Source organism: Triticum dicoccoides, chromosome 6A, assembly GCF_002162155.2.
Source record: "Triticum dicoccoides isolate Atlit2015 ecotype Zavitan chromosome 6A, WEW_v2.0, whole genome shotgun sequence".
NCBI classification, from domain to species: Eukaryota; Viridiplantae; Streptophyta; class Magnoliopsida; order Poales; family Poaceae; genus Triticum; species Triticum dicoccoides.
The window spans coordinates 522,146,121-522,153,587 of NC_041390.1; positions in this window are offsets into that span (position 1 = coordinate 522,146,121).

The following is a 7,467-nucleotide window of genomic DNA, read 5'->3' on the forward strand; positions in this document are numbered from 1 at the left end:
GGCTTGATGGCTCCATCAATCATCTACAACAATGCAGCCCTGAGGGAGGTATTTCTCCCCGGCCAGATCTTTGTGTTTGGCGGCTTCGCACTGCGGGCCAACTCACTTGGCCATCTAGAGCAGATCGACAGCTACGCCCCAGGTCACCGGATTAGTTTTGGAAATCTGGATTATGTCACTGATATCCTAGGAGACTTGATCTTCCAAGGGTTCGTGACCCCAACCTCCGCTTTGACCTTAAATCCGGAGCGTGTCACTAGGTCCGAAGACGGGGTTCCCGATCCCGCCGGACTCTCTGCGGCTATTAAGCCTAGTACGGGAGAGCCGGAGGAAATAGCATCACCGGCAATCATCATGAAGCCGGACTCTTCTCCTAACACTGGCTCTGAACCCTCGGGGTCAGCATCATGTGAGATCGGCCAAGGAGTTTCCTTCCCGCCATACTCCACGAATTCTCTTCTCCCTGGCCGAACCTCGCCTTTAAGCGAGGCTATAAACTTAATGCGACCCCTCATCATTATAGAGGGGCAACGTCCGAACTACGCCCAGCCCAGACTAGGGGCTGAGAGCGGGGAATTTTACATCCCACCAACCACCCACTTTATAGCCACTGTCGAGGACCTAACCGACATGCTTGATTATGCCTCCGAAGACATCGACAGTATGGACGACGATGCCGGAGAGGAACAGGCCCAAAACCCGCCGGTCACTGTACGTTGGACGACCACATCCTCGTATGACGTATACATGGTGGATACACCTAATAACAGCGACGATGATGATGAGAAAAACCCAATCGAGGACGAACCTCCTGAGATACCGCTGAAACATCGACATCAGCGGCGCCCCTCTAAATCGCGTCGCGGCAAGAACAGCAATGGCGGCACCAAAGACAATGATACTCCAAAGAACACCGAAGACCAAGAAGACCCCATCGAACCAACATCCGAACGGGATGATCGGGAGGAGGGGCAAGTTGAGCATGACGAACAAACAGGGAACAACGACTCAGAGGACAACAACTATCTTCCACTCTCCGAAGACGACGTAAGCCTCGGCGACGAAGATTTTATCATGCCAAAGGAACCCCTCGAACAAGAGTGCTTCAAGCGCCGGCTAATATCCACGGCTAGAAGCCGAAAAAAGAAACAACAGAAGCTTCAAGCTGACCAAGACCTGCTCAACGACAGATGGACTAACGTCTGGGCAGCCGAAGAATATGGCCTTGAACGCCCAACAAAGAGTTACCCAAAGCGTAAGCTGCTACCCCAATTCAACAATGAGGCGTTGGAGCCCATACCACCCATGCGTAATGCGGCTGACGGACCCGATAGACCACCACGTGGTCGAGACAGAGCGGCAACTCAAGCCGAACACCAGCCCGCACCACCTCGCCATAAAAGCAGAGAAACAACAGCTCGGGGATACAAATGCGACCTACGACTGGACCTGGAAAATAGGGCAGGTCAGACCAGGTCAATCTATGGATCGCGGGGGCGTGCTACGGCGCGAGAGGCGGGCTATCAAGCCTGGTGCAATAAACACAACCAACCCCATGCTGAAAACCGCATACGGACTCCATCTGAACTACGTCGTGACATGGCCCGATACAGAGGTGCCGCACACCCCCTATGCTTCACCGATGAGGTAATGGAGCATGAGTTCCCCGAAGGGTTTGAACGCATGAACATCGAATCATACAACAGCACAACCGATCCTGCAGTATGGATTAAATATTTTTTTCTCCACATTCACATGGCTCTTGGTGATGATCTACACGCCATCAAGTACCTTCCCCTAAAACTGAAGGGGCCAGCTAGGCACTAGTCGAATAGCCTCCCAGAAAACTCTATTGGAAGCTGGGAAGACTTAGAAGATGCCTTTAGAGACAACTTCCAAGGCACTTATGTCCGGCCTCCGGATGCCGACGACCTCAGTCATATAGTCCAACAACCCGGAGAGTCAGCCAGGAAATTCTGGACCAGGTTCCTAATTAAATAGAACCAGATTGTCGACTGTCCAGACGCTGAAGCCCTAGCGGCCTTCAAACACAGCATCCGCGATGAATGGCTCACCCGACACCTCAGCCAAGAAAAGCTGAAGTCCATGGCAGCCCTTACAGCATTAATGACCCGCTTCTGCGCGGGAGAGGATAGCTGGCTATCCCGTAGCGGTAACAGTACCAGCGACCCCGGCACTTCCGAAGCCCGAAACGGCAACGGAAGGCCCCGACGCAAAAAACATAAGCGTCGGAGCAACAATGATGATATAGAGAATACGACAGTCAATGCCGAATTCAGTGGCTCCAAATCCGGTCAACGGAAGAAGCCATTCAAATGAAACAAAGATGGTTCATTAAGCCTGGACCGAATACTTGATTGACCCTGCCAGATCCACGACACTCCTGATAAGCCTGCCAACCATACCAACAGAAGTTGTTGGGTCTTCAAATAGGCTGGCAAGTTAAATGCCGAACACAAGGAGAAAGGGTCGCCCAGTAAGGACAACGATGAGGAACCTCGCGCACCGAAAAAGGGGTCAAAAGAAATTTCCCCCCGAAGTCAAAACGGTGAACATGATATACGTCACCCACATCCCTAAGAGGGAGCGCAAGCGCGCGCTAAGGGACGTCTATGCGATAGAGCCAGTCGCCCCAAAATTCAACCCATGGTCGGCCTATCCGATCAGTTTCGATCTCAGGGACCATCCGATCAGTATCCGTTATGGAGGTTCGACCGCATTAGTCCTCGATCCAATCATCGATGGATTCCACCTTACACGAGTCCTCATGGATGGCGACAGCAGCCTTAACCTGCTCTATTAGGACACAGTCCGCAAGATGGGTATTGATCCGTCAAGAATCAAGCCCATTAAAACTACCTTTAAAGGAGTGATACCCGGTATAGAGGCCCGCTGCACGGGCTTAATCACATTGGAAGTGGTCTTTGGCTCACCAGACAACTTCCACAGCGAAAACTTGATCTTCGATATCGTCCCCTTCCACAGTGGCTACCACGCACTGCTCGGACGAACCACGTTCGCTCATTTCAATGCAGTCCCGCACTACGCCTATCTCAAACTCAAGATTCCCGGACCACGCGGAGTCATAACAGTGAATGGAAACATGGAACGCTCCCTCCGCACTGAGGAGCACACCGCGGCCCTGGCAGCAGAAGTACAAGGTGGCCTAATCAAACCAGCTATTACATCGGTGGCCAAGTCCTCGGACACTGTCAAACGAGTCTGGACTACCCCACCGTACGATAGTCCAGCTCGTCAGGAGCTCGATTAGCAATTCCGCCTCCATCTCAACCCCTACCGTATTGTGGCATATGTACCACGCGTACATAATTACGCACTAAAAATACCATGGGAAAGGATGGACACATAATATGGACAATGTCTGCAATACGGCTAGACCCTATAAGGACACTTACATTTCCTTTTTCTTTTCTTTTTATTTTTCCAGGTTCCTCGCAACCCACACCACCCTTTCAACGGTGCCAAAGCCTCTTTCCGTGGCCTATTATGAAAACACCGGTCGAGGTTCCTCTCAAAGGACAATATACCAAGGAGAAAAGAAGCATAGACGCGTGCCAGAGTACCTAAAGGATCTTTAAAGATCACCTCGTCTGGTTTCAGGATGCATGCACAGCCCCCCTTGTGTTCGGCATGTAAAATAGCCTTGTTGCTTATTGCGCTATTTGTATCAATATGTTTTGACGTATCAATCAGACTACAATGGAAACAGTCTTTAGCCCAAAACCTACGTGGCGTTGGCTTATCTCTTAACATATGTTTCCCTGTTTTTGTCTGATTATCATGTACACCTCGGTATGGCCTAAATTGCCAGGGGCTTTATTAAGCCGTGTACATCTTTTAAATATTAAAACAAAGTCCGAACACTTTAATAGTGCAATTCGGCGTCTCGAATATAGCATTATATGCATTGGCTCTGAATCATGTCTTTGGTCAATAGTTGGGTTGCCCGGCTCCTGTGCTTGCTACCTTACGTTCCGTCTGCTCGGCTAGGGTAGTAAAGGGAGAACTACTGCGATTGTGTTTCTGGTTCACCCTGACAAACACCTCAGTAGAGAAAGCCAAAAACTGACTGTCATGATGTGGCGAGAGATGGCCAGCTATTCGGTGACTAAGTATAAATCTTTAGTGATTTTTTCCGCATTATGCGATAGGATGTCCTCCAACCAGCTGGGCATTCACAGCACCTGAGTTCGGATAATCGAACAATACTAGGGGTTGTGCCTGCACTACCACTCTAAAACTCCTATGGCTAAGTGAGGGCGATAAAGCCGTATAGTCCGATTGCCTGGTTCACCGTGATACGTCTCCAACGTATCTATAATTTATGAAGTAGTCATGCCATGTTTACAATATTTTTATATGATTTTGTTATGATTTGATTAGAACTAACCCGGACTGACGTTGTTTTCAACAGAACTACCATGGTGTTGTTTTTGTGCAGAAATATAAGTTCTTGGAATGCGATGAAAATCAACGGAGATTTTTTCTGGAAAATATGAAAAATACTGGAACGAAAATCTACCGGAGGGGAGTCACGGGGGCCCCACGAGGGTGGGGGGTGTGCCCACCCCCCTCGTGGATTCCCCGAGGGCCCCCCTGACGTGAAATCAACGCCAACTTCTCCTATAAATACAGAAACCTCCAAAAATTAACCTAGATCGGAAGTTCCACCGCCGCAAGCCTCTGTAGCCACGAGAAATCAATCTAGGCCCTCTCTGGCACCCTGCCGGAGGGGGCCATCATCATCGGAGGGCATGGAGGAGGATCCTGGAGGGGCCATCATCATCATGAAGGCCAAGGACCAGAGGGAGAACCTCTCTCCATCCAGGGGGAGGCCATGGAGGAGGAAGCACAAGGGGGGGAACCTCTCCTCCTCTCTCTTGGTGGCACCGTCACTACAAAAAAAATACACTTCCGTGATGATACGTGTTTGTCACAGTAGGTCACGTTTTTTGTCATGCATGTACATCCATGACAAATTTATGACAGAATCAAGATAGTCATACCTGTGCTGTCGTAGAAGTGTTCCATGAGATTACCAAAATTATCATCATGGAATTGTCCACTTCCATGACGATAAATCGCGCGTCACAAAGGTGCTTTCGTCAAGGGTGACTGACACGTGGCATCCACCGCAATGGAACACCGTTAAGCTATCGAGTCGGGTTTTGGATCTGATAACCCGTTAACAGCCCCGACCAATGGGGATTTTCCATGTGTAAAATCATCATTGGTTGGAGGAAACACGTGTTGGCTCATCGTTGGCACAGATGTCATCCACTAATTGGACAGAAGGCGCCTATGATACATCGACATGTGGCCCGGCCCAACAGAGGCCCATTCCTGTGAAAAGGCCGGCCCGTTTGACTTGGTCAAAAGGTGGCGGGCCGGCCCATGGAAAGCCTGTTAACGGCCTGTTCGCATATAGCCCATATACAACCCGCTAACCCAAGGCCTGTTTTGCCCTATCCGAATTAGGCCCAGTAGTGTCATCTGGGCCATCCAATATGATTCCAGCCCATTTTTACTTCTGGCCCATGTATGGCCCATGACGTCTTTCGGCCCATATGAGGCCCTATGTAACTCTTGGCCTATTAACGGCCTGTCGTGAAACTGGCCCATAATGAACAGTGTACCACTTTACACCCATTAACGGCCCGTGGTGAAACTGGCCCGTAATGAATAGTGTATCACGTTATACCCATTAATGGCCCGTTATTCCATTGGGCCGTTTCCAACCCATGTTATCTTTCGGCCTTCTCAGAGCCCATTTATTCTTGGGCTCATTTCCAGCATTCGTTTACTTACGGCCCGTTACTGTCATTTTCTGCTTGTGGGCCAAATTCAGCCCGTGGTTACAGTCGGCCCGTTTATGGTCCATTAATACATTGGGCCATTTTCATAGCATCATCAAATACGGCCTATTAACGATGGCCCGTTATGGTCGGCCCATGAACGGACGATTCTAACTCTAGCCTGTTTACGGCCATAATGCGGCATGTTATTGGCCCATGTTTGGCCAATCGATCATACGGCCCGTATAAGGCCCATTGATGATACGGCCCGTAGAAGGCCCATTGTTTCTACGGCCCGTAGAAGGCCTACTGTTTCTACGGCCCGTAGAAGGCCCACTATTTCTACGGCCCGTACGAGGCCTAGTGTCCATACTGCACTGACTACAAGCAAGCAAATAAACAAGACAACAAGGAAATAAATCAGCAAGCAACTTATGCCAGGCTCTCACGGCTATTACATATATTACATCCACTGGGCATCAAAGTTCGCCACCAGTGCAAATATAGGGAACAAAGCAGCATATAAACGCCGTAGCAAAACAAGTCCAGAACTGAAACCACTTCAGAAGAGTTCAAGAAACAATATCCTGGGTACCCATAATGCTGGCAACATGCTTAGCAAGCTTATTAACTTTCACTTGTTTGGCGCTTAAATCCTCCAGCGCTTGCTCTTGCACAAGAAAGTACGCATCTGAATTCTGTAGGGACTTCCTCAGTCCTTCGGCTTCGTACCGCAGCACAGCTGACTGATGCCTTTTAGCTTATAGCTGAGACTAAAGAAGCCGAAGTGATTCAGGCAGCGAGTTCGAAGAGCTTGTGCCAGCGGTACTGGCCAGTAACTCGAACACTACATCAACGCAGGACTGTGGGATTTTCTCACTGTCTACAAGATCGTTTTTATCACCTTTCTTGGAGACCAATAGGGTTGTCTCACTATCTTGAACCTTATCTGCATTACTTTCTCTACCATTGAATAGTGGGGTGCTCTTCTCCAATATTCTGTTTGCATACTACAAGAGAAACAAGCAGACACATCACAAGTTTAGCTTGTAGTATACGAAACTCATTTTGGTAAACCGGTTCAGTAGTAAGGTGGACAGGATAACAACATGAAACAAACATATATCTATGTACTATGGTCACTGTATTGTCCATATCATTCTAGTTTATGTTCCCTAATCAAGATAGAGACACAGTTCAACTCATATATATTTAAGACACAACAGCAGACAGAATATAAGTGTGAGAAACTACACAGCATTGGCAGCACTTGTAATGTGCATCACATGAGAACATAACTGTTTATACAACTTAAACTAAAATCAACATAGAGCAAGAAGTTAGAACAGCAATCCAGTTAAACAAATAGGTTTAAAACATACCTGTTGCACCATTGGAGTTTCAATTGGATCCTTCAAATTTGAAAGTAGTTGGTATGAGTAAATACAGTGATGCAACAGCAAAGGAGTATGGACCATAGCTACGAAATCTAACCTGAGAACAATTGCTCTTCTGCTTTAAACATGGAGTTTGGGTTAGCTGTGGTGGTCTTCGTGCTTTGGGCACTGCAGTAGCTTTACAAACTGCTCATGTGGTGGTACTCTGTGGTGGACATGGTGCTTTGTCAACT